This window comes from Heterodontus francisci, chromosome 37 (assembly GCF_036365525.1).
Source record: "Heterodontus francisci isolate sHetFra1 chromosome 37, sHetFra1.hap1, whole genome shotgun sequence".
NCBI lineage: Eukaryota > Metazoa > Chordata > Chondrichthyes > Heterodontiformes > Heterodontidae > Heterodontus > Heterodontus francisci.
In genome coordinates this window covers 44,920,944-44,948,124 of record NC_090407.1, presented here as the reverse complement: position 1 = coordinate 44,948,124, position 27,181 = coordinate 44,920,944, and positions in this window count along the sequence as shown.

Sequence of the window (27,181 nt, the reverse complement as noted above, 5' to 3'; positions counted from 1 at the left end):
ACTCCAGACCCACAGCAATGTGATTGACTCTTAACTACCCTCTAAAATGGCCTAACAAGCCCCTCAGTTGTCGAGAGCAATTAGGGATGGGCAACAAATGCTGGCTTTGCCAGTGACACCCACATCCCAAGAAAGAACAAAATAAATAAAAGCACTAATAAATGCAAGTTTTTTTCCCCTCAGGTTGTGAATGATATGTAGAGGCAAGATGGCATTTATTGCACATGTCTATGTTCCCTGAGAAGTTAGTAGTGGTCCTTTCCCTGACTGCCACACTGCTCAGCGATTCTTTACAATTAATTTCTTGCTAGAGCACTTGGAAGAGCGTTAAGAGTCAACTCATACAAAAACAAAATACTGCAGATGCTGGAAACCTGAAATAAAATGCTGGAAATGCTCAGCAGGCCAGGCAGCATCTGTGGAAAGAGAAACAGAGTTAACAATTCCGGTTGATGATGTTTCATCAAAACTGGAAAAGTTAGAGATGTAACATATTTTAAGCACATACAGAGGCAGGGAAATATATAAGAATACAGGTTTGATGTAACTTGACCAAACTCAAAAATTGAGCAAATTTTACCAGCATACTTTGCAAGGACAAAGGACTTTTCAAAATAAAGTTAAATGCTGGATTCTGAAGAGTGGCATTGGGCAGAAACTTCTACGACTGTTACAGAAATACCTTGAGGTTTAGCCTTCAGACCCTCAGATGATTTAACAAACTATTGATGAGGATCATTGGAATGTGAATAATTAATAGAAAATGGACAACTTAAAGGCAGGCTTTTACTCCATGGTTTAAACAAAGGACTCAACATTTTATTGGACATTTTAGATTATGGTGAACCTTTAAAGAAAATAAGGTCCTGTCAATATAACACTTAGGTCCACCCCTGAGAAAGGGTATAAAATACAGTGACTAAAACATATCAGCAGTGAAGTAGGAAGGAGGTGACTTAACCAGTCATCTCACCAACAAAGACTGATCATCTTTTGGTGGTTTTATGTGTTGCATGTATATTTCCTGTAACTTTAACTGTAATTTTAGATCAGTACAAATGGCTTGGTAACGGTGATTTTAGTTGAGCATCCTAGATTGTAGTAACCTTACCGTAATCAAGATGTGGTAGTTTTTAACCAGTCTTGAAGATACAACAAAATCTTAAAAATAGAGCATGGATGTCCTGCGTAATTTCTGGCAAATATCAAGTTCGAATTGTAAAGCTGTGGATCTCAAGAATGGGGTCTTACAAGGAGGGGAGTGGAAAGTACAAAAGGGATGGTACGTAATAGGGTGGAAGACAGGGCAGATTAAGTGACAAAAAGATAATGGTGCAAAGCAAAAGGTGATGGTAATGGGATAACTAAACAAATAAATAAACAAGTCTAGAGAAATTATAAATGGGAATAGGAAAATCATCACCTATAGTTGTTGCCTGAAAAAAAGGTTTGATCTGAAATTGTTGAACTTATTGTTGAGTCTGAAAGACTGTAATTGAAGACGTAATCAAGAGATGAGGTGCTGTTACTCAAACTTCTGTTCAGCTTCATTGGAACAGTCCAGGAGGCCAAGGTCAGAAAAGTCAGATTGGGAATGATAGAGTGAATTGAAATGAAAGGCATCCTGAAGCTCGGAGTCACGATTGTGGACTGAACAGAGGTGTTCCGCAATGTGGACACCCAATCTGCAATTGACCTCCTCAGTGTACAGAAGACAGTATGGTGGTCAGTGAATACAGTATACTAAATCAAAATAAGTACAAGAAAATTGTTGTCTCACCTCAGGGTAGTGTCCTAGGCCCAACCATCTTCAGCTGCTTCATCAATGACCTTCTTCAATCAAAAGGTCAGAAGTGGGGATGTTCGCTGATGATTGCACAATGTTCAGCACCAGTTGTGACTCCTCAGATACTGAAGCAGTCCATATAGAAATGCAGCAAGACCTGGACAATATCCACGCTTGGGCTGATAAGTGGCAAGTAACATTCGTGCCACACAGGTGCCAGGCAATGACGATCTCCAACAAGAGAGAATCTAACCATCTCCCCTTGACATTCAATGGCATTACCATCACTGAATCCCTCACAATCAACATCCTAGGGGCTACCATTGACCAGAAACTGAACTGGAGTAGCCATATAAATAACATGGCTACAAGAGCAGGTCAGAGGCTAGGAATCCTGCGGCGAGTAACTCACCTCCTAACTCCCCAAAGCCTGTCCACCATCTACAAGGCACAAGTCAGGAATGTGATGGAATACTCTCCACTTGCCTAGATGAGTGCAGCTCCAACAACACTCAAGAAGGTCGACACCATCCAGGATAAAGCAGCCCACTTGATTGGCACCCCATCTACAAACATTCACTTCCTCCATCACCGACGCACTGTGGCAGCAGTGTGTACCATCTACAAGATACACTGCAGCAATGCACCAAGGCTCCTTAGACAGCACCTTCCAAACCCGCGATCTCTACCAACTAGCGGGCGGCACAGTGGTGCCGTGGTTAGCACCGCAGCCTCACAGCTCCAGCGACCCGGGTTCAGTTCTAGGTACTGCCTGTGTGGAGTTTGCAAGTTCTCCCAGTGACCGTTTGGGTTTCCGTCGGGTGCTCTGGTTTCCTCCCACAGCCAAAGACTTGCAGGTTGATAGGTAAATTGGCCATTGTAAATTGCCCCTAGTGTAGGTAGGAGAATGGTGGGGATGTGGTAGGGAATATGGGATTAATGTAGTAATAGTGTAAATGGGTGGTTGTTGGTCGGCACAGACTCTGTGGGGGCTGAAGGGCCTGTTTCAGTGCTGTATCTCTCTATCTATCTAGATGGACAAGGGCAGCAAATGCATGGGAACACAACCACCTGCAAGTTGCCCTCCAAGTCACACACCATCCTGACTTGGAACTATATTGCCATTCTTTTACTGTCGCTGGATCAAAATCCTGGAACTCCTTTCCTGACAGCACTGTGGCTATACCTACCCCAAATGGACTGCAGCAGTTCAAGAAGGCAGCTCACCACCACAATGGGTGATGGGCAATAAATGCTGGCCTGGCCAGCGACACCCACATCCCACGAATGAATGAAAGAAAATCCTCGCCGAAGTGTTTGGGGCCTAGGGTGGTGGGAAGGGAGGAGGTGAAAAGGCAGATGATGGATCTCCGATGAGAAGGTGCTGTGGGAAGTGGAGGGGGTTTTGAAGGTGATTGATGAGTGGGCCAGGATGTCATGAGGAATAGGTCCTTCAGAATGCTGAAGATACATCTGGTGAATGCATCACCCTGGAGGTAATGGAAATGGTGGCGGATGATCCATTCAATGTGGAGGCTGGTAGGGTGGATGGTGAGAACAAGGGGAGCCCTATCATGGTTCGGGGAGGGAAGGGAAGGGATAAGAGCAGAAGTACAGGAAATGGGATGGGCATGGCCGAGGAACCTGTCAAGCACAATGTAAGGGAATCCTTGGTTGAGGAAAATGGAAGACATACTGGAAGCACCAGTATGGAAGGTGGCATTGTTAGAACAGATACGATGGAGATAGAAGAATTTGGCGAATGGCTTAGAGTCCTTACAGGAAGCGGGATGTAAGGAAGTGTAGTCAAAATAGCTGTGGGAGTCAGTGGGTTTATAGTGAATGACCTAACCCCGGAAATGAGACATTGAAGTCGAGGAAGGAAAGGGAAGAGTCAGAGATGGACCATGTGAAGGTGAGAGAAGGATGGAAATTGGAAGCAAAGTTGCTGAAATTGTCCAGTTCGTGGTGAGAGCAGGAAATGGCACCAATACTCTCACTGGGCTACATTTGCCCCCCTCAGCAGGAAGTAAGATAAGAGATTGTAGTTTGAAGGTACTGATTTCCTCTTCACTTTTGAGAAAAATGAGCTTTCAGCCGATGATTCTTTCAAGAACTCAGTATCACAGTAAACAGTGCCATGAGAAACCAGACTACTGATTACTGTGTGAGTGTCACAGACCATGTGACTTATATATTTCTGCCCTTAACTGAGCCTGTAGTAAAATCTATCCCTCATTTGTATTAGTCAAAATTATTAATTTATTACTGCATACTATTAGTGTTTAAAGGCTTTGCATGATCAGCTGGAAATGCAATATCTCTGACATGTTTTGCTCCTAGATCAGCATCAGCTGTTCCCTCAAATGAGTTGGACACTGAGTGAAATCTATTCGACACCAAAAACGTGCAACACTGTGTGGGGCAATTTGAACTTTTGGCCCGAACACCAATCTGACATTGGCAGATCAGCTGCTCATTATAGAGCCTGTCCGATGGGCATCAATCAAAATGAAAATTGGGGAGGTCCTATCATAGGCAACCAATCCGTCAGTGCCAGCTTAACACTGAAGTAGAAAGGCAGAATCACCCCCTGTATGGTTCGTTATGAGTGTGTTTTTCCCATGGATTGCATGGAGCTCAGTAAATTCATAAGGGTGGGAGGGAGGCTGATCCAGTTCATACATAAGCCTTTAGGATACTTCATTGATATTCTCCCCACTTTGCAGACACCATTATCCTGATCTCAGAAGAGTATCATCTCCTCAATCAGTGACACTCACCAACCATCCTTTCAGCCTTTGCAATGACAGTGCAAATTAATCTTAATTGTGGGCAACTTTGTGCTGTAGACTTTATCTTGTTCGAACTTGGCTGAAATTGCCCAATGGCAGTTCACTTCAAAGACTTACCACCAGTAGGCAGAGCTAACCTCCTATCAGTCTGGATGGGATCCAAAGACAAGTCCTGGAGGTGAAAACAAAGGGCAAGCTCAGTTTGCATTTAATGCTGTATTTTTATACACAATAGCACCAAAATATTAGCCAGCTCTATTGATTGAATTGTATTAATAATCTCACTATGTTTTTTTTCTAAATTAAACCGGGTTATGTGAAGGTTCTCTAACTCTAGTCAGAGTTTGATGGGATGAGTAGAAATGGTTATTTATACTGTTTCTCCAGGGTTTCTGCTGATCATCTGCCGAAGTTACCAAGGAAAATCAAGCCTGCTGTCAAACCATTTCCCCGATATCTTCAACGTTAAACTAAAATAACTCTTGAATGGAATTGTCTTCACAGCTCACAACTTTAATGAGTGATCCTGAAATAAAAACTAATGGGCTGCTACAGTATTAAATCGTCCTAAAAGCTATTCAAGCTGTGATAATTTTTAAAACACAGTGGCGCAGTAGTTAGCACTGCAGCCTCACAGCTCCAGAGACCCGGGTTCGATTCTGGGTACTGCCTGTGCGGAGTTTGCAAGTTCTCCCTGTGACCACGTGGGTTTTCGCCGCGTGCTCCGGTTTCCTCCCACAGCCAAAGACTTGCAGGTTGATAGGTAAATTGGCCATTATAAATTGCTCCTAGTATAGGTATGTGGTAGGGGAAGGTGGGGATGTGAGAGGGTAAGGGGATTAATATAGGATTAGTATAAATGAGTGGTTGATGGTCGGTACAGACTCGGTGGGCCGAAGGGCCTGTTTCAGTGCTGTATCTCTAAATAAATAAATAAATACTGTTTTATTCTCCGATTGCAGCTCTCAGCTCAGTCTAATGACAGGGATCTGGCCAGTGGTAATGCTGCTTCTGGTGTGGGTGTTGGGTTGTGTTTGAGAGGAAATTAGAATGGAATACTCTCTATATTCCCCTTTAGCGTTCCCCTTGAATGCATCACCACTGAGAGCCACCTGGACCAAATGCGAATTATGGTGTCATGCAGACCCCCACATGCCAAGAAGAGGCATATTAATTTTGTCATATGAACATTGGTTTTCAACTGCTGCTGGAGTGAAGAAATAACTTGTTTGAAGATCACCAGAACTGGGCTGGAAGGACATTTGCATACTAAGAGACACTGTTTGTGGAGACAAAGGCCTATTCCGTGCTCCAATTAACCCAAATAGATATTGTCACCAGATATTGAAGGTTTAAGGAGGCGCATTTCAGAGACTGCTAAGGTAATACAATCCACAAACCCCACTGGAGAGACTGTTCCAAATAAGGAGCTAGTCACATGACTAACCTGCTGGGAAACCTGTTTTTTTTAAAATTGTGCCACATTGAAAAGAACAGAAGGCAGTTTGCAATTGAAGCTGGAACAAGGAAGCCTCTCTCCTGATTCTCTCTCTTTTGCTTTCCCCCAAGCCACTGGACCCACTGAAGACACCGAAACCTCATGTGAGAAAAGACTCTGACATCGAAATAAGTTGAAACGTGCTCTGGACCCCAACGAATTACAAGACTTACCAGCAACCAAAGACTCTACAGCAAATTCCAAAGGACAGTAACTCCCAGATATTGCCTCAAACTGTTCCCCTTTATTACTTTTACTTTTTCTGTCTCTATCTGCGTGTGTGTTTATCACGTATGCATGCTAGCGTGGTCGCATCGCATATTCGTAGTCGTTAACCAGATTAGAGTTTAAGATTAATAAACTTCCATCTTTCTTGTTTAAATCTAAAGAAACCTGTTTGATTTCTTTGCCTTACAATTGGAGCAGTAAACAAGGATTCACTAAGGGGGAGCTAAAAACACAGTGTTTAAAAATTAAACCCTGTTATGGTTAAACCAGGCAAAGGCTGAGAGGGAACCCCTAGACCCCTTCTCACCTGGTCGTAACAATAGAATAAGCGAGCACTGTCCTACTGCACACCACACTACATATACTGACTCTTTTGAAGTTGCATGGCTGTTTGGAATTCAAGCAGTAACTGCGTAGAAGTTATTTTTGCTTTGACTTGTGTTGCTGCAGGCTGCTATGTGATGGACTCCAGATGATTACATCTTGCTATGCTTCTGGATGATGGCTGTTTCTGAAGTTACTGGAATTTCATGGTGTGAGTTCAAATATTTTGAAAGCTACCTGGATCAAGACAAAAAAGAAAAAGGTTTATTTTTTCCAATATAGGTGAATCAGCAGATTTTAAATGAATGGACTGTGTTTGTTTGGATTGTTTCTACATTTTCTAGACATCTCCTTGATATAAGATGTTAATGCCAATTTCTCTACAAGCACTTATTAAGAACAAATTTAACTAAATTTACATTTGTGATTTTTTTTTTGGTGCAGCAACAGATTTACACAAGAACTCATACAAACCCTCCTGGGAAAACAAGTAATGTGACCCAGGTCTCCCACTTGGCTCACCACTGCTGGTTACCTCTATGGCTGTTGTGAAGGGACATAGAAGTTTTAAACAATTATATAAGAAATTAACTTACATTTCTGCTGTCTGCAGAGGTGAGCTATTGAGTACTGGGGAAGCATACTTGCCTCTGGTTTAGAAGATTGTGGTTTCTAAACTCCCTCCAGAACATGAGTACATAATCCAGGTTGTCACTTACATAGTACAATATTGTATTGTATTTACAGCACAAAAACAGGCTATATTTCCCAACTGATCCAGGCTGGTGTTTATGCTCCTCCCACCCTGCTTCATCTCACCATATCAACATATCCTTTGATTCCGTTCTCCCTCCTGTACTTATCTCACTTCCCCTTAAAGGGCATCTATGCTTGTCACCTCAATCACTCCATATGATAGGAGTTCCACATTCTTACCACACTCTGAGTTAAGAAGTTTCTCCCGCATCCCTTGTTGGATTTATTATTGGTGACTATTGTATATTCATTTTGGACTCTCCCGCAAGTGGAAATATCTTCTTTACATCTACTCTATCAAACCCCATTATAATTTTAAAGACCTCTATTAGTACTTTCCAATGTTCTCTTTTCTGGAGAAAAGAACATCAGTCTGATCTGCTTAGATTAGTTTAGAGAGACAGCACTGAAACAGGCCGTTCGGCCCACTGAGTCTGTGCCGACCATCAACCACCCATTTATACTAATCCTACACTAATCCCATATTCCTACCAAACATCCCCATCTGTCCCTATATTTCCCTACCACCTACCTATACTAGGGGCAATTTATAATGGCCAATTTACCTACCAACCTGCAAGTCTTTTGGCTTGTGGGAGGAAACCGGAGCACCCGGAGAAAACCCACGCAGACACAGGGAGAACTTGCAAACTCCACACAGGCAGTACCCAGAATTGAACCCGGGTCGCTGGAGCTGTGAGGCTGCGGTGCTAACTACTGCGCCACTGTGCCGCCCCAATCTGTCTTTCTTGTTAAGTGAATCCTCTCAGTTCTGGTATCTTCTTTATAATTCGGTTTTGCATCTTCGCCTTTGTCCCTATATCCTTTTAGTAATACGGAGATGAGAACTGTGCACAGTACAGTGAATGAGGTCTAACCAAGATTCCGAATAAGTCAACATGCTTTTGGACTCAATGGAAATAAACTCCAGTGCTTTGTTTGCATTTTTCATTTTTTTAACCTTGTCACTGCTTTTAATAATTTGTGAATCTGTACCCTAAATCCCTTTGCTATTAAACCCCATCTGAACACTTATTATCCAAGGATTAGGTGGCCCCCTTATTTTGCCTACCAAAATGCAATACCTTACAATTATCGACATCAAAATTCATTTGTCAATTACATTGCCATTTTGCAAGCTTATTAATGTCTTCCTACATTTTGTTGCGGTCCTCCTCAGCATTAACTACATCATCCAATTTGATGTGGTCCACAAATTCTGATATTGCGGTTCCAATTCCTGAGTCCAAACTATTTAAGCAAATGATGAATGACAGTGGCCCCAGCACCGACCCCTGTGAAACCTCTGCAGGGGTGAAAACCTACATGTCTGGAGTTGGGCAGGAACATTGTGGCCATGATGCAGAGCCACCCTCTTTTATCGCCCGGCCGTACCTTCTGCATTGTTAACTGACAGCAGCTTTCACCAATGAAAAGCTTCCTCCGCTGCATGATCGCACGTATCTCTCGTGCCCGTCATCAGCCCTTTAAGTTTTGGCTGCGTTTGCTGACAACACCACCACTAGGTGGCGCTGCAATGGCACATTCGCAAATACAGCCTGTGCCACCAAAACGTCACAGTCTGCGATGTCAGGCAGCTGCCAGGATTAAAGATGGCACTGATCAAATAATCACACGTTGGAAACCTAAACACATGGCAGCACACAATGGCCGGAAGGGAGGGAGCAAGTGGGCCGGAGAGGGGAGGGAGGGAGCGAGCGAGCGAGCGAGCGGGCCGAGGAGGGGAGGGGAGGGGGGGAGGGAGTGAGTGGGTCGGGGAGGGGAGGGAACGAGCGAGCAAGGCGGGGAGGAGAGGGAGCAAACAGGCAGGGGAGGGACGGAGCAAGTGGGCTGGGGAGGGGAGGGGAGGGAGGGAGGGAGTTGGCCGGGGAGTCGAGGGAGGGAGGGAACGGGCAGGCAGTGAACAAGCAGGCTGGGCACCCGCTCGCTACCCGCTCTCTACCCGCTCCCCAGACACCCTCTCCCCCCACCCCTGCTCTCTCCCCGCTCCCCAGACCACCTCTCCCCCCAACCCTGTTCTCTCCCCACTCCCCAAACCCCCTCTCCCCCCACCCCTGCTCTCTCCGGCCCAGATCCCCCCACCATCTGCCCGCGTTATGCCATGACGTCACCCGCGCATGCACCAACCAGTCCTGGCACTGCGGAATGCAGTGCATGCGCAGAGGGTAGGAACCAATCTGCGCATGTGCGCAGATTGGCGCAGTCAGATGACGTAAGCTGCCGGCTACGTTGTCAGTAATCACTTTGTTAAGTTTTAATAGTAATCACATGTTAATTGGCTTCCGACACAAAAGTGGAAGTGGTGCCCACTTCCTGTTCCGCTGTCAGGAAGGGCACGCCACAGATGTTTATGACATCAACTCAGCCAATGAGCAACATAGAAAGCACAGAGTGGAAAACTGTTGGATATATTCGTTTTTCTTCTGTATTTGACCAATGACCAAGTCAATCTCAAATGAAGCTGGAATGTTGAACAGATGAATTTTGCTTGAATACCAGATGTGGCCAAACATTCAAAGAGCAGGAGCTATAAAAACAAGTTTCATCCCTTCAAAGAACTTTTAATTCAAAATATAAGTCTAGAAATTCCTCTTGTTAAAATTATTGGATAAATACACTTATCCAGTTTGTATAGGATTGCTCTTTATGTACTTAAATAAGCATTATTAAGATAGCAGGGCGAGGAATGTCATTTGCTGACCTTAAACATTCTTTCAGTGATGTCAGCAACAATTGCCAGCCTGTACTCACTCGTATGCTGTTGGGTATCAACGCTGTAACAAGTAGTCCATGCAACTAATCAGAAGTTTGACATATTTTGTTCCATTTCCTTGAAATCTGATTGAACTGTCTCATTCCCTTTCTCCCTCCATCTCATTCTTCCTTCCCCATCATTCCTGCTCCATCTTTTACATTCTGTCTCTCACAAGCTTCCATCTTTTCTCTCCTTGTCTCTGTCATTCCATCATTCATCAACTCTCACATTTCCATTTGTTTACACTCCCTCTGTCACGACCTTTCTTTCTTTCATTCATATGATTTCCTTATTCACATTCTCTCTGTCCCTGGTCCAGTTGAGTTTCTGATCAATGGTTGCGCACTTACTATTAACCTGGCATAGACAAAGGTACTTAACTAATATTAACCGAGTACAGAAAAAAGGCGTTGAGAGCGCAAGTCTGGTACACGCGGAGCTTTGTGTTTTCAGTTAGACTGCTGTTAGTCCACACTCAACTTCTTAACTCTGATATGACAGCTGCAGCCTTGGCAATCCTGTTGCTGATTTTGCTATCAAGGGACAGATTGCTGGTGATTGTTGATCCAAGGTATGTGAAGCTGTCGACAACCCCCAAAGTGAGGATGTCGATGTTGATGGAAGGTGTTGTCTCTACGTCCTGGCCCATAACTCTGGCTATTCTGGCGCTGATTGTCAGTCCAAACTCCTTGCAGGCCTGGGAGAATCGATCTACAAGCTGCTGCAAGTGAACTTCATTATGGGATGTCAGCACAGCATCATCAGCAAACAGCGACTCATGGACTAGGACTTTATGCACTTTGGTCTCGGCTTGCAGTCTTGCCAAGATGAACAGCTTGCCATCAGCTCTAGTATGCAGGTGGACACCCCCATTTGAGTTGCCGAAAGCGTACAATAGCAGCACAGAGAAGAATATTCCAGAGAGAGTTGGGGCCAGGCCACAGCCCTACTTTACCCCACTGCTAATCTTCTTAGCACTCTCCTTTACATGGACAACTTAGGCAAGCCAAGAAAAGTGGCTGAACAGCTTCCATCTTCGTTGCATCAGGTGGAAATTGTGAATCTCCTGGCAGGACAGAGTGCTGAAAATGAAAGTACACCAGCATACAGGATCCCTCTTGAGTCAGTGGCGATCCGTTAGCTGGGTCATGTGCACCGAAATGGCCGCATCCCGAAAGACATGCTCTATGGCGAGCTTGCTATTGGCACGAGATCAACATTTTGCCCACATCTGTGATACAAGGATGTCTGCAAGCAAGACCTCAAGTTGATCGGGATCAGTGTTGATGCATGGGAAGTCCTTGCTGTTGACCAGAGTTCCTGGAGAATGGCAATCAGGAAGAGTGTGGAAAAAGCAGAGGAGAAAAGAAGTGAGCAGATGGCTGGAAAGAGTCCAGTGGAAGGAAAAATACATCAATCAACCTCAGGCCAACGATATTCATCTGTGCCAGCTGTGGAAGGGATTGCCACTCAGGAGTCGGCCTCTGCAGCCACACCAGGCAATGTTCAACTCAGGAGTGACGTACACTCCAGACACAGACCATCATCTTTTGAGTACCCTTCTCCAGAAAAGGGTACTTAACGAATATTAATCTGGTATGGACAAATATACTTATATAAGAGACGAGTCAACTGCAGAGGCAGAAATTTATTTGATAGTCGTTTCTTTCACAAACTAATGCACATGTAGCCTTGGTTTAACCTGACGATAGTCTTCCCTCTTCTTTCTAAGATCTTCTCCAGCTTAGTGCCCGAGTTTGCCTACTCTCCAGTTCAATGATATGCTCAATTTAGGTCCCATTTGTTTCTTCAATGTTCTGACAACTCAGACTATCATTATTTGTCCTTCCTTAGTGTAAATATTTATGTTCCAACTGCCACAGCTCCAACAATGGGACTCAGTTTTACCGAGATCTATCTCCACTCCTCGTCAGCCTTCTCAAGGTATTGTTTCCGACGTTGTCGATGTTAATTCTTTGCTCTCTCAAAGTTGTTAATAAACAGATTTCTAGCTCATTAATTTTACTGTTTTTGTCGATTCTTGTCTGATAGTTCAACGGTACTTCCCAGATGGTTTACAGCATGAGATATAGTCACCTCATTATGAATGATCAAACACAGTAATGCAATTATGTTTGGTAAATATGGATTACAACTACATTGGATGATATAAAACATAATAAGCAACACAAATGTACACAACGCAACCTTAAATGGATGGCAAAGCTGAAGGCGGCACATAGAATACACTTGTATACAAAGGAGAGGTGGAATAATTACTCTTGAATTTTTTGAGCAGGTGACTAGATGTGTAGATGAGGGTAAAGCAGTAGATGTAGTATACATGGATTTCAGTAAGGCTTTTGATAAGGTCCTGCATGGGAGATTGGTTAAGAAGGTAAGAGCCCTTGGGATTCAGGGCAATTTGGCAAATTGGATCCAAAATTGGCTTCATGACAGGAGGCAGAGGGTAATGGTTGAGGGCTGTATTTGCGATTGGAAGACTTTGACCAGTGGTGTACCGCAAGGATCGGTGCTGGGTCCCTTGCTGATTGTAGTGTACGTTAATGACTTAGACGTGAATATAGGAGGTTTGATCAGTAAGTTCGCAGATGACATGAAAATTGGTGGTGTCGTAAATAGTGAGGAGGAAAGCTTTAGATTACAGGGAGATATAGATGGACTAGTAAGATGGGCAGAGCAGTGGCAAATGGAATTTAACCCTGAGAAGTGTGAGGTAATGCATTTTGGGAGAACTAACAAGGCAAGGGAATATAAAATGGATGGTAGGACTCTAGGAAGTACAGAAGGTCAGAGGGACCTTGGTGTATTTGTCCATAGATCACTGAAGGCAGCAGTACAGGTAGATAAGGTGGTTGGGAAGGCAGATGGGATACTTGCCTTTATTAGCTGAGGCATAGAATATAAGAGCAGGGAGGTTATGATGGAGCTGTATAAAACTCGAGTTAGGCCAAAGCTGGAGTACTATGTACAGTTCTGGGCACCACACTATAGGAAGGATGTGATTGCACTGGAGAGGGTGCAGAGGAGATTCACCAGGATGTTGCCCCTGGGCTGGAGCATTTCAGCTATGAAGAGAGACTGGATAGGCTAGGGTAGTTTTCCTTGGAGCAAAGAAGGCTGAGGGGGGACATGATTGAGGTGTACAAGATTATGAGGGCATTGATGGGTTAGATAGGAAGAAACTTTTTCCCTTAACGGAGGGGTCAAGAACCAGGGGGCATAGATTTAGGGTAAGGGGTAGGAGGTTCAGGAGGGATTTGAGGAAACATTTCTTCACCCAGCAGGTGGTTGGAATCTGGAAAGCACTGCCTGAAGTGGTGGTGGAGGCAGGAACCCTCACAACATTTAAGACGTATTTAGATGAGCACTTGAAACACCAGAGCATACAAGGCTATGTGCCAAGTGCAGGAATATGGGATTGGAATAATTGGGTGCTTGATGGCCGGCACAGACACGATGGGCTGAAGGGCCTGTTTCTGTGCTGTATAACTCTATGACTCTATGACTTCAATAGAAAGTGAAGTGGATACATTGCTCCATAAGAACATGAGAAATAAGAGCAGGAGTAGGCCATTCAGCCCTTCGGACCCACTCTGCCATTCAGTGCGATCATTGCTGATCTTTTACTTCAATACCATTTTCCTGCACTATCCCCGTATCCATTGATGTATTTAATATGCAGAAATCTATCGATCTCAGTCTTGAACACACTCAAAGACTGAGCTTCCACAGCTCTCTGGGTCAGAGAATTCCAACATTTCACCCCAACCTCTGAGTGAGGAAATACCTCCTCATCTCAGTCCTAAATAGCCTGTCCCTTATTCTGAGACTGTGTCCCCTGGTTCTTGACTTCCCAGCCAGGAGAAACACCCTTCCTGCATCAATCCCGTCGAGCCCTGTAAGAAATTTGTATGTTTGAATGAGGTCCCCTCTCATTCTTCTAAACTCCAGAAAATAAAGGCCCAGTCTATTTAATCTTTCTTCATAGGACAATCCAACCATCCCAAGAATTCATTTGGTGAACCTTCATTGCACTCCCTCTATTGCAAGTATACCTTTCCTTAGGTAAAGAGACAAAAACTGCACACTATACTCCAGATGTGGTCTCACCAAGGCTGTATATAATTGCAGTAAGACATCTTTACTCATATACTCAATACCTCTTGGAATAAAGGCCAACATACCATTTGCCTTCTTAATTGCTTGCTGTACCTGTATGTTAGCTTTCAGTGACTCATGAACAAGGGCACCCAAGTCCCTTGGAAGTTCAACACTTCCCAGCCTCACACCATTTAAGAAATACTCTGTATTTCTGTTTTTCCTACCAAAGTGGATAACCTCACATTTCCCAAAATTGAATTCCATCTCCACCTATTGAATGAAGTGGTGAGCAATATCTGTGAGTCTTGAAAGATAGAGACTACAGCACTGAAACAGGCCCTTCAGCCCACTGAGTCTGCGCCAACCAACAACCACCCATTTATACTAATGCTACATTAATCCCATATTCCCTACCGCATCCCCACCATTCTCCTACCACCTACCTACACTGGGGGCAATTTACAATGGCCAATTTACCTATCAACCTGCAAGTCTTCGGCTGTGGAAGGAAACCGGAGCACCTGGCGGAAACCCACGCAGTCACAGGGAGAACTTGCAAACTCCACACAGGCAGTACCCAGAATCAAACCTGGGTCACTGGAGCTGTGAGGCTGCGGTGCTACCCACCGTGCCGCCTATAGTCAAATGTTTGCCACTTAACATTATACATTACATCATTGTATAGAATAGCAGACATATATAGGCCTTTATATGACAGATGCCAATAACATGTTGTATGGTATATGGAAGCTCTTAAAGAGTCATAGCGTCATCGAGTCAGAGAATCGAACAGCATAGAAACACCCGGTAGAGACCCAGGCACCGGAAATGACAATGGCAAACCCAGCCCTGTCGACCCTGCAAAGTCCTCCTTACTAACATCTGGGGGCTTGTGCCAAAGTTGGGAGAGCTGTGCCACAGACCAGTCAAGCAACAGCCTGACATAGTCATACTCACAGTATCAGACCTAACAGACAATGTCCCAGACTCTGCCATCACCATCCCCGGGCAGGACAGACCCAGCAGAGGTGGCAGCACAGTGGTATACAGTACGGAGGGAGTTGCCCTGGGAGTCCTCAACATTGACTCTAGACCCCATGAAGTCTCATGGCCCAGGTCAAACATGGACAAGGAAACCTCTTGCTGATTATCACCTACCGCCCTCCCTCAGCTGATGACTCAGTACTCCTCCATGTTGAACAGCACTTTGAGGAAGCACTGAGGGTGGCAAGACACAGAATGTACTCTGGGTGGGAGAATTCAATGTCCATCACCAAGAGTGGCTTGGTAGCACCACTACTGACCGAGCTGGCAGAGTCCTAAAGGACATAGCTGCTAGATTGGGTATGTGGCAGGTGGTGAGGGAACCAACAAGAGGGGAAAACATACTTTACCTTGTCCTCACCAATCTGCCTGCCCCACATGCATCTGTCCATGACAGTATTTGTTGGAGTGACCACCATACAGTCATTGTGGAGACAAAGTCCTGCCTTCACATTGAGGATACCCTCCTTCGTGTTGTGTGGCACTATCACCATGCTAAATGGGACAGATTTCGAACAGATTGAGCAATGCAAAACTGGGCATCCATGAGGCGCTGTGGGCCATCAGCAGCAGTAGAATTGTACTCAACCACAATCTGTAAGCTCATGGCCTGGCATATCCCTCACTCTACCATTACCATCAAGCCAGGAGACCAACCCTGGTTCAATGAAGAGTGCAGGAGGGCATGCCAGGAGCAGTACCAGGCATACCTCAAAATGAGGTGCCAACCTGGTGAAGCTACAACACAGGACTATCTGCGTGTCAAACTGCACAAGCAGCATGCGATAGACAGAGCTAAGCGATTCCATAACCAATGGATCAGATCTAAGCTCTGCACTCCTGCCACATCCAGCCGTGAATTGTGGTGGAAAATTAAACAACTAACTGGAGGAGGTGGCTCCACAAATATCCCCATCCTCAATGATGGGGGAACCCAGTACATCAGTGCGAAAGATAAGGCTGAAGCATTTGCAACAATCTTCAGCCAGAAGTGACAAATTGATGATCCATCTCGGCCTCCTCCTGAGGTCCCCAACATCACAGATGCCAGACTTCAGCCAATTTGATTCACTCCCCGTGATATCCAAAAACGACTGAAGGCACTGGATACTGCAAAGGCTATGGGCCCTGACAATATTCCGGCAATAGTACTGCAGACCTGTGCTCCAGAACTTGCCGTGCCCCTAGCCAAGCTGTTCCAGTACAACTACAAAACTGGCATCTACCCTGCAATGTGGAAAATTGCCCAGGTATGGCCTATACACAAAAAGCAGGACAAGTCCAACCCGGCCAATTACCGCCCCATCAGCCTACTCTCAATCATCAGTAAAGTGATGGAAGGTGTCATCAACAGTGCCATCAAGCGGCACTTGCTTAGCAATAACCTGCTCAGTGACGCTCAGTTTGGGTTCCGCCAGGGCCACTCAGCTCCTGACTTCATTACAGCCTTGGTTCAACCATGGACAAATGAGCTGAACTGAAGAGGTGAGGTGAGAGTGACTGTCCTTGACATCAAGGCAGCATTTGATCGAGTATGGCATCAAGGAGCCCTAGCAAAACTGAAGTCAATGGGAATCAGGGGGAAAACCCTCTGCTGATTGGAGTCATACCTAGCGCAAAGGAAGATAGTTGTGGTTGTTGGAGGTCAATCATTTCAGCTCCAGGACATCAATGCAGGAGTTCCTCAGGGTAGTGTCCTAGGCCCAACCATCTTCGGCTGCTTCATCAATGACCTTCCTTCAATCATAAGGTCAGAAGTGGCGATGTTCGCTGATGATTGCACAATGTTCAGCACCATTCGTGACTCCTCAGATACTGAAGCAGTCCATGTAGAAATGCAGCAAGACTTGGACAATATCCAGGCTTGGGCTGATAAGTGGCAAGTAACATTCGTGCCACACAGGTGCCAGGCAATGACCATCTCCTACAAGAGAGAATCTAACCATCTCCCCTTGACATTCAATGGCATTATCATCGCTGAATCCCTCACTATCTACATCCTAAGGGCTCCCATTGACCAGAAACTGAACTGGAGTAGCCACATAAATACCGTGGCTATAAGAGCAGGTCAGAGGCTAGGAATCCTGCGGTGAGTAACTCACCTCCTGACTCCACAAAGCCTGTCCACCATCTACAAGGCACAAGTCAGGAGTGTGATGGAATACTCTCCACTTGCCTGGATGGGTGCAGCTCCAACAACACTCAAGAAGCTCAACACCATCCCAGGACAAAGCAGCCCACTTGATTGGCACCCCATCTACAAACATTCACTCCCTCCACCACCGACACACAGTGGCAGCAGCATGTACCATCTACAAGATGCACTGCAGCAATGCACCAAGGCTCCTTAGACAGCACCTTTGAAATGCGTAACCTCTACCAACTAGAAGGACAAGGGCAGCAAATACATGGGAACACCACCACCTGCAAGTTCCCCTACAGGTCACACACCATCCTGACTTGGAACTATATCGCCGTTTCTTCACTGTTGCTGGGTCAAAATCCTGGAACTCTCTTCCTAACAGCACTGTGGGTGTATCTACCTCACATGGACTGCAGCGGTTCAAGAAGGCAGCTCACCAACACCTTCTCAAGGGCAATTAGGGATGGGCAATAAATGCTGGCATAGCCAGCGACGCCCACATCCCATGAATGAATAAAAAAAGTCAGCAGCAGAAGTGCAATTCTTCTAACCTGGAGACAGTGCACTAAGAGGATCCAGGGTCTCAGGAGGGCATGACAGGTGAAAGCGTGAGGTGCCTGGCCTCACAGTCTAACTTGCCCACCATTCTCCTACACAACACGTCTCAGATCAACACACCTTTCAGCTCCATTCATTCCTCGCTCTGCAGGCACCTTCCATCCCCATCTCAAAAGCCAACACTCACCCTCGCAGCATTCACAAATCTTGTCCTTTACTCCTCTGAACACAAGCCATCCCTAACACTCCCACCTCCCTGCTTTCTCTCTTTGCAACAGAAGAGATCACACAACCTAGTGGGAGTCAGGGGTAAGGGATTGCGGGAGGCAGGGTGGGTGTGCCTCCAGTGACAGGCACCTTGTCAGACACTGGCAATGCATGCCCACGTGCTCCACTGTGAAGGTGATCTGGCAACATGAGGATACAGGTCAGCAGTGAGCTGCTGTCAGAGCCTGAGCCTCCTGGGGTACAGGATAGCTGGTCCTCTACCTTCAGACCATTTGTTGGGGGTCTGGCCTCCCTCCACCTGCATCTCACTGCCCATTCCCTCTGCCCCCTGGAGCAGCAAGTGGCTGCGGAGAAGGCAACTAGTGCTGCTGTCGGTGTTGATGCAGCTGCAGCTGGAGAATGTTGCAATGGGAGACCCCATGCCCTAGACCCTCAGTAGAGGGGGACAGTGTCTGCTCCCTTGCTGCGCTGAAGACTGACAGCAGTCTGAGGGTGTGCATCTGAGGGTGAGTGAAGTGCTGGTCAGGTGAAGTGCCTTCCAGGCAGTTGGCACTCACCTGCCAGTTAGTGAAGCACTGTCTGGCAAGATCAGAGCTGTGCAATTCAGCCTCTCAGCATGCCCATCTCTGTAGCTGTTCAGTGTAACTGATCAAAGCCTTCACAGCTTCCAGGGTTCAACTGGCTTCCTGCCACTGCTGGGTGGTTTGCCACCAGCGCACTCAACCCCCAGCCCTGGGAAAAGCAGGAGGAAGTGGGAACACGTTGGGATACTCGTCCCACAGCACTTTTACAGATATTCCCAATCCCCACCTCCAAACCTGCCTCCACGGGCCTGGGAAAATTCCCTCCCATGAACTCTGTTTCTCGCTCCACAGATGTTGCCTGACCTGCTGACTATTTCCTGCTTTTTCTGTATTTTAATTCCTAGTTTATTTTCTTTAACTGACACCAAGTCCAAAGCCAAATATTCACAAATGACTCTTTAATTACTGCACAGCTTCTTCCAAACAACAACTGCTTCATCAGAGGAAAACATCATTATAATGATTGATGGAAGGGGCAATGCGGAGGGGAATTCTAAAGAACTAAAGGGAGATGATGCAGTGTGATTTGTCACTCCACTCTGGAGGAAAGCAAATTATCTGTCGCCTATTCGGATCACTGCTTCCATTCATTACTGGGATTTGGGACTGGAAGTAACTTTGCCCTGTTTTCAAATCTTCCAGTGTTTTTGTAGTAGATTGTATGACAAAGAATGGCGAATGAGCTTTCATCTCCTCAAAATAGGTAAAAGAATCTGCCAAAGTGTCGTACTGCCGGATCACCTGAAGGATTGTGGAGGAATTACTGTCAGTTTCACTAGTCAGATTTTAGCAAATAGTTTGAGGTTGGGAGGGAGCAGAGAAAGAGATGGAGAGAGAGAAGGAGGGAGAGGAAAAGAGAGGGAAGGAGACGGGAGAAAGAGGGATAATGATGGGAGAGGGGAGGAAGCGAGGGAGAGAGGAGAGGGATGGGGAGAGCGGAAGGGAGTAGGATGGGTAAGGATGGAGTGGGATGGGAAGGGACGGTGTGAGGGCAGTGGAAGGGAGAGTGAGGGAGAGGATGAGGATGTGCATACACTGATGCCTGAGTTTGTGATTTTTGTTCTAGTGCACAGATTTCAGGATTACACTTTATACCGTTTAGTGAACAAAAACCTTGAAAGGATGATTTGAAGCTGAATTGACTGTTTCTAAAGATGGCGGTGTCCAGGACGGTGGTTGCGTAAGGCTGGGAAAGGAATTCACCGCAGAGAGAGGGTGAACGGCTGGCAATCCGGGAAAGGACTGCTGACGAAGACCACTGGAACAGAAAGCATTTGGGGTGGGTGGGGGGGGGGCGGATTCTGCAAAAGGGAGGAAATAGGGCTGGAGAGACCCATCAGCAATTGAGGAACTGGGTGTTCGGAATTGTAAGTAATTGTAAATTCCACCATCCCCTCAACGGATTTGCAGACTATGGAAGAGGGGGATTGTTGAGTATTTAAACAGGAACGTTTTGCTGAAGTTTTTGCCTGGGTTGCAAACTTCAGGGCTGAAGAGCCCGAACACTCCGATAAATCCGGCCGTCCACGGCGACGATCAGGAGGAAGAGCGGCCACATGGTCCCGGCAGCAGCTCCCGCTCACTCGGCGATTCCGCGCTGCTCTTCATATTACTCCCAGCATTACTACCTGAACAGCAGTGCATAATCGAGGTGACTATATCTGAGGAGCTGGCTAAGATTCATCCAAGTATCCATAAGAAAATAAAGGGGGAAATTGCAGGAATTCTGGAACACATCTTCCAGAAATCACTGAATACTGGAGTTGTGCCTGCTTCCACACAAACTTTCCCCACAACTCCGGCTCGGCTCCCGGATCCTGATCCCGATCCCAGTCGTAGTACACCATTGTAAAAGGGACAATGGTGGGAGCTGATGTAACGTTTTATTACCTGCACCCCCTCCCCCCCACCAGCTCACCCCCCTCGCACCCCCTTCCCAGCTCCCCCCTTGCACCATCTTCCCCTCGCACCCCCTCCCCCTGCAAAGCTCTCCCCTACCCCCTGCAGCCCCCCTCTCAGCTCCCCCCGCACCCCCTTCCCTCCACCCCTTCCCACCGCACTCCTCCTCCTCACACCCCCCCCCACTTCCCCCTTCCCCCCTTCCCTCCACCTCCTCCCATTGGCATCCACCTACCCCTGTGTAGGGGCCCTAACAATCCCACTGCCTTGTGGGCGTCTCGGGAGAGATCAAGGCTAAGGGAGTAAACCCTAACAGAAAATCCGGAGCGGAACCCCGAAGGCAGTCATGTATCACCTTTGGCATGTTTCCGGCAGTTCCTGCAGCCATACTGGTGCCAAACGTCGTGCTCTGCATTCCTTTCGACCCCACCAGGAAGGCCGAGAGAGGGGTTTTGACGCTTGGGCAACTCACAACCTCCATACATCCGCCCAGGCATGCGCCATGGAGAGGTCACTCCATAGTCTCCTCACAGCGACCAAATCAACACAGAAGGCAGCAGTTACGGGTTATAAGTCCAGCTCAATTGGCGTAGAGATTGGGCGCCACGGGTTGCCTTTGTCGGTGGGAGAGGTCATCACATCTCACTGGACAGCTACCACCCGCCTTAAACCGGGCAGCCCCCAGTCAGTCAGGTTTTGTCCCGCCACAGTCCACCTGCTTCAATGGGTGCTTGGAGCTGAGGGTCATTGCCTGACAAGTGGACTGTAACATCGCACCAAACAGCATGACCAAAAAAGGAAAGAAGGTACCAGCCCTTCGTTTTGCAAGCTGGAACGTCAGAACTATGTGTCCTGGCCTGTCGGATGACTTTACACAAATCAACGATTCTCGGAAGACCGCCATCATTAACAACGAGCTCAGTAGACTCAATGTAGACATTGCAGCACTTCAGGAGACACGCCTCCCTGCGAGCAGATCTCTCAGAGAGCAAGACTACACCTTCTTCAGGGAGGGTAGGGATCCTGAAGAACCAAGACAGCATGGAGTGGGCTTCGCCATCAGAAACTCTTTGCTCAGCATGATAGAGCCACCCTAAAATGGCTCGGAACGCATACTGTCCATTCGACTGCTCACCGTCTCTGGTCTAGTACACCTACTCAGCTTCTATGCTCCATCACACTGCTCCCCACCTGAAGCTAAAGACCAATTCTATGAGGAACTCCATAATATATCATTAGTAGCATCCCCAACACCGAACACCTATTCCTGCTGGGGGACTTTAATGCCAGGGTTGGGGCCGACCATGACTCATGGCCTTCCTGCCTTGGGTGCTTTGGCATTGGAACGATGAATGAGAATGGACAGAGACTGCTTGAGTTGTGTACCTATCATAACCTCTGCATCACCGATTCATTCTTTCACACTAAACCCTGTCACCAGGGAGGCACCCAAGATCCAGTTGTCTCAGTTGGCACCAGTTGTCTCATCGTTACAAGGCGAGTCTCTTTAAACAGTGTTCAAATCACACGCAGCTTCCACAGTGCGGACTACGACACCGACCATTCCCTGGTGTGCAGCAAGGTTAGCCACAAACCAAAGAAGTTGCATCACTCCAAGCAGAAGGGCCGCCCGCGCATCAACACTATCAGAATTTCTCATCCACAGCGGTTACGCAAGTTTCTAAATTCACTTGAAAAAGCCCTTCAAAACACTCCCACAGGGGATGCAGGGACCAAGTGGGCCCACATCAGAGACGCCATCTATGACTCAGCAATGACCACCTATGGCAATTGTGTGAAGCAAATGCAGACTGGTTTCAAACTCACATTGAAGAGCTGGAACCAGTCATAGCCGCTAACACATTGCACTGTTGAACTACAAGAAAGCCCCCAGCGAGTTAACATTCGTAGCACTTAAAGCTGCCAGAAGCGCTGCACAAAGAACAGCTAGGCGCTGCGCAAATGACTACTGGCAACACCGATGCAGTCATATTCAGCTGGCCTCTGACACAGGAAATATCAGAGGGATGTATGATGGCATTAAGAGAGCTTTTGGGCCAACCGTCAAGAAGATTGCCCCCCTCAAATCTAAATCAGGGGACACAATCACTGACCAACGCAAACAAATGGACCGCTGGGTTGAGCACTACCTAGAACTGTACTCCAGGGAGAATGTTGTCACTGAGACCGCCCTCAATGCAACCCTGTCTCTGCCAGTCATGGATAAGCTTGACGTATAGCCAACAAAATCGGAACTCAGTGATGCCATTGATTCTCTAGCCAGCGGAAAAGCCCCTGGGAAGGACGGCATTACCCCTGAAATCATCAAGAGTGCTAAGCTAGCTATACTCTAAGCACTCCATGAACTGCTTTGCCTGTGCTGGGATGAGGGAGCAGTACCACAGGACATGCGCAATGCCAATATCATCACCCTCTATAATAACAAGGGTGACCGCGGTGACTGCAACAACTACCGTGGAATCTCCCTGCTCAGCATAGTGGGGAAGGTCTTCGCTCGAGTCGCTTTAAACAGGCTGCAGAAGCTGGCTGAGCGTGTCTACCCTGAGGCACAGTATGGCTTTCGAGCAGAGAGAACCACCATTGACATGCTGTTCTCCCTTCGCCAGCTACAGGAGAAATGCCGTGAACAACAGATGCCCCTCTACGTTGCTTTCATTGATCTCACCAAAGCCTTTGACCTCATCAGCAGACGTGGTCTCTACAGACTACTAGAAAAGATTGGATGCCCACCAAAGCTACTAAGTATCATCACCTCATTCCATGACAATATGAAAGGCACAATTCAGCATAGCGGTGCCTCATCAGACCCCTTTCCTATCCTGAGTGGCGTGAAACAGGGCTGTGTTCTCGCACCTACACTGTTTGGGATCTTCTTCTCCCTGCTGCTCTCACATGCATTCAAGTCCTCAGAAGAAGGAATTTTCCTCCACACAAGATCAGGTGGCAGGTTGTTCAACCTTGCCCGTCTAAAAGCGAAGACCAAAGTACGGAAAGTCCTCATCAGGGAACTCCTCTTTGCTGAAGATGCTGCATTAACATCTCACACTGAAGAGTGTCTGCAGAGACTCATCGACAGGTTTGCGGCTGCCTGCAATGAATTTGGCCTAACCATCAGCCTCAAGAAAACGAACATCATGGGACAGGACGTCAGAAATGCCCCATCTATCAATATCGGCGACCATGCTCTGGAAGTGGTTCAAGAGTTCACCTACCTAGGCTCAACTATCACCAGTAACCTGTCTCTCGATGCAGAATTAAACAAGCGCATGGGAAAGGCTTCCACTGCTATGTCCAAACTGGCCAAGAGAGTGTGGGAAAATGGCGCACTGACACAGAACACAAAAGTCCGAATGGATCAAGCCTGTGTCCTCAGTACCTTGCTCTACGGCAGCGAGGCCTGGACAACGTATGTCAGCCAAGAGCAACGTCTCAATTCATTCCATCTTCGCTGCCTCCAGAGTATCCATGGCATCAGGTGGCAGGACCGTATCTCCAACACATAAGTCCTTGAGGCGGCCAACATCCCCAGCATATACACACTACTGAGCCAGCGGCATTTGAGATGGCTTGGCCATGTGAGCCGCATGGAAGATGGCAGGATCCCCAAGGACACATTGTACTGCGAGCTAGTCACTGGTACCAGACCCACCGGCCGTCCATGTCTCCGCTTTAAAGATGTCTGCAAACGCGACATGAAGTCCTGTGACATTGATCACAAGTCATGGGAGTCAGTTGCCAGCGATCGCTAGAGCTGGCGGGCAACTATAAAGGCGGGGCTAAAGCGTGGCGAGTCGAAGAGACTTAGCAGTTGGCAGGAAAAAAGACAGAAGCGCAAGGAGAGAGCCAACTGTGTAACAGCCCTGGCAACCAATTTTATCTGCAGCACCTGTGGAAGAGTCTGTCACTCTAGAATTGGCCTTTATAGCCACTCCAGGCGCTGCTCCACAAACCACTGACCACCTCCAGGCGCTTACCCATTGTCTCTCGAGATAAGGAGGCCAAAGAAGACTTTCTCTTGTGGAAAGCTCAGCTATAACTGTGTAGGACAGTACTGAGGCATACAGACAGTGAAGGCATCAGTTCAATCGGCAGAGTGTGCTGAGGTAGCTGGTTTCAGTTGGGCTGAGGAACAACACAATTGGTCTCAATGCCCCCAGGATAAAGGGAGGGGTGGAAATAAGTCATTTTCCTGTTCTTTATCACTATCCTGTGATCCTGCTGTAAGATATTTGCTGAGACAGTGTGAGGGCAGGACTGGGTATGATTCCTCACAGAGATGTGGTGCCTCTCCCCTTTTCCCAATCAGAGAGTCACACCCCAATACGAAGGGGGCCTCAGTAGTAAGGGTAGAGGAAATAAAAATAATTGGACAAGAAAATGTCACTGAGTTGATCGGAGTTGACTTTAAACCACTTACAGTCCCAGTCAAACTGTGATAGCAGGTCAATAGCTATCTGCAGCTTGAGAAAGGTCTGAACAATAATTGGGGTAAAACTCAACTTCGGTGGGAAGGGAACGTCCTGTGGGGTGTACAACTGGCAGCCAATTCACCCATTTTCTTCCACACCTATATCTTGGAACAAGAGTTCATAAAAGAATAAGTTCAGCAAGTCAGATTGCCTGTAAAAAATGGAAACTCCAGGCTTTTACTTCACTGTTGGTGGCTGTCCTTTCAGCTGCTTGGGCCCAAAGCTCTGGAATTCCCTCTCTACCTCTCCTCCACTCCAACTTACTTTCCACTTTGAAGACACTCTTTAAAACCTACCTCTTTGACCAAGCTTTTGGTCACCTGACCTAATATCTCCTTTTGTGGCTCAGGTGTCAAATTTTATTTGATATTCTCCTGTGAAGCACCTTGGGACATTTTATTGTGTTAAAGGCGTAATATTACTCACCTCTCGGTGTGTGATCTGCTGTTAAGAGTCATGGGAATACAAGTAATATTCCAAATAATTGTGGGGTTTTATTATAACAGAACTGGATAGATTAACTGTTTGAGCTAGACTTGAACAAGTCTTATGATGCCGAACTCCACCCACAACTAACTGGTCATGTGTGACTTGACATCACTTCTTCTGAGGTGCTCCTGCAACATTCCCCTTTTTTCCAAAGATAATAAGATATGTACAAGATACAACAATGTTGTGGTTCAGACTAATTATACATGATTGAACAAAACGTTAAATACAGATAAGCACATTTAATAGTCTGTAAAATGTAGAGGAAGTTTGCTTATTTGTCTAGATCTGGTAGTCGTGAATCTGTTCTCTTGTTTGGAAAGCTCAGAGAAGTGATGACTGGGAGCGTAGCCAATCACCGGCAATCCCTCTGGCCTCCAGGAACTTGCTGCAACAAGCTGAAGTCTGAGGAGAGACTCCCAGTTATGTCCCCTCTCCATGCCAGGGGTGCCGGCCTTTGTGTCATTCTTTACATGGATAGACCCGATATACTTGATCCGGATCATTTTTGCCTTTGTCGGTTCATTATTCACTTTATCCATGATGTAAATTCATAAATCTTGGCAGTTGGAAGCCCTGCAATGGCTGGTCCAGTTGTGTCTACAATGTAGAACGTTTGTGGAAGCCATTTGGAGTTCCCATAGCTGTGCTGTAAGGTTATCATTCCAATGTTTATGTTTATGTTTAGAGATACAGCACTGAAACAGGCCCTTCGGCCCACTGAGTCTGTGCTGACCATCAACCACCCATTTATACGAATCCTACACTAATCCCATATTGCTACCACTTCCCCACCTGTCCCTATATTTCCCTACCACCTACCTATACTAGGGACAATTTATAATGGCCAATTTACCGACCAAGCTGCAAGTCTTTTGGCTTGTGGGAGGAAACCGGAGCACCCGGAGAAAACCCACGCAGACACAAGGAGAACTTGCAAACTCCACACAGGCAGTACCCAGAATTGAACCCGGGTCGCTGGAGCTGTGAGGCTGCGGTGCTAACCACTGCGCCACTGTACTTACTGGAGAATCATTGTAGGCAGTTAGCCTAGCTTTTGTGGGATGCACCATGGATTCTCATTTCTTGGAGTAAATGTCCTTCATTATACAAATGGGCAGAATATTCGTACTTGCTCTGGTTTTCTATTTTTACCCAGAGCTTGTGCTTGCCACTCTTCGATGGACATATAATTCCTATCATGGTGAATGCCTCAGATTGTGTAATAGCATTGACATGCTGATCCAGATTGATTATGTGGAATGATTGCTCGCTGTGCACATGAGTGCACTCTTCAGCGGTGTCCTCCTCGCAATCGGTCTCTCTTCTGACCTGATGTACCTGCTTGGTCTTCAGTTGTGTGTTGGCATACCTCTTGTTGCGTCTTTCCTTGCAGACATTTTCTCTGCCCATGATCTGCTATCATTGTTGTGTGCAGTATTTGAGCTCAGCCTTCTG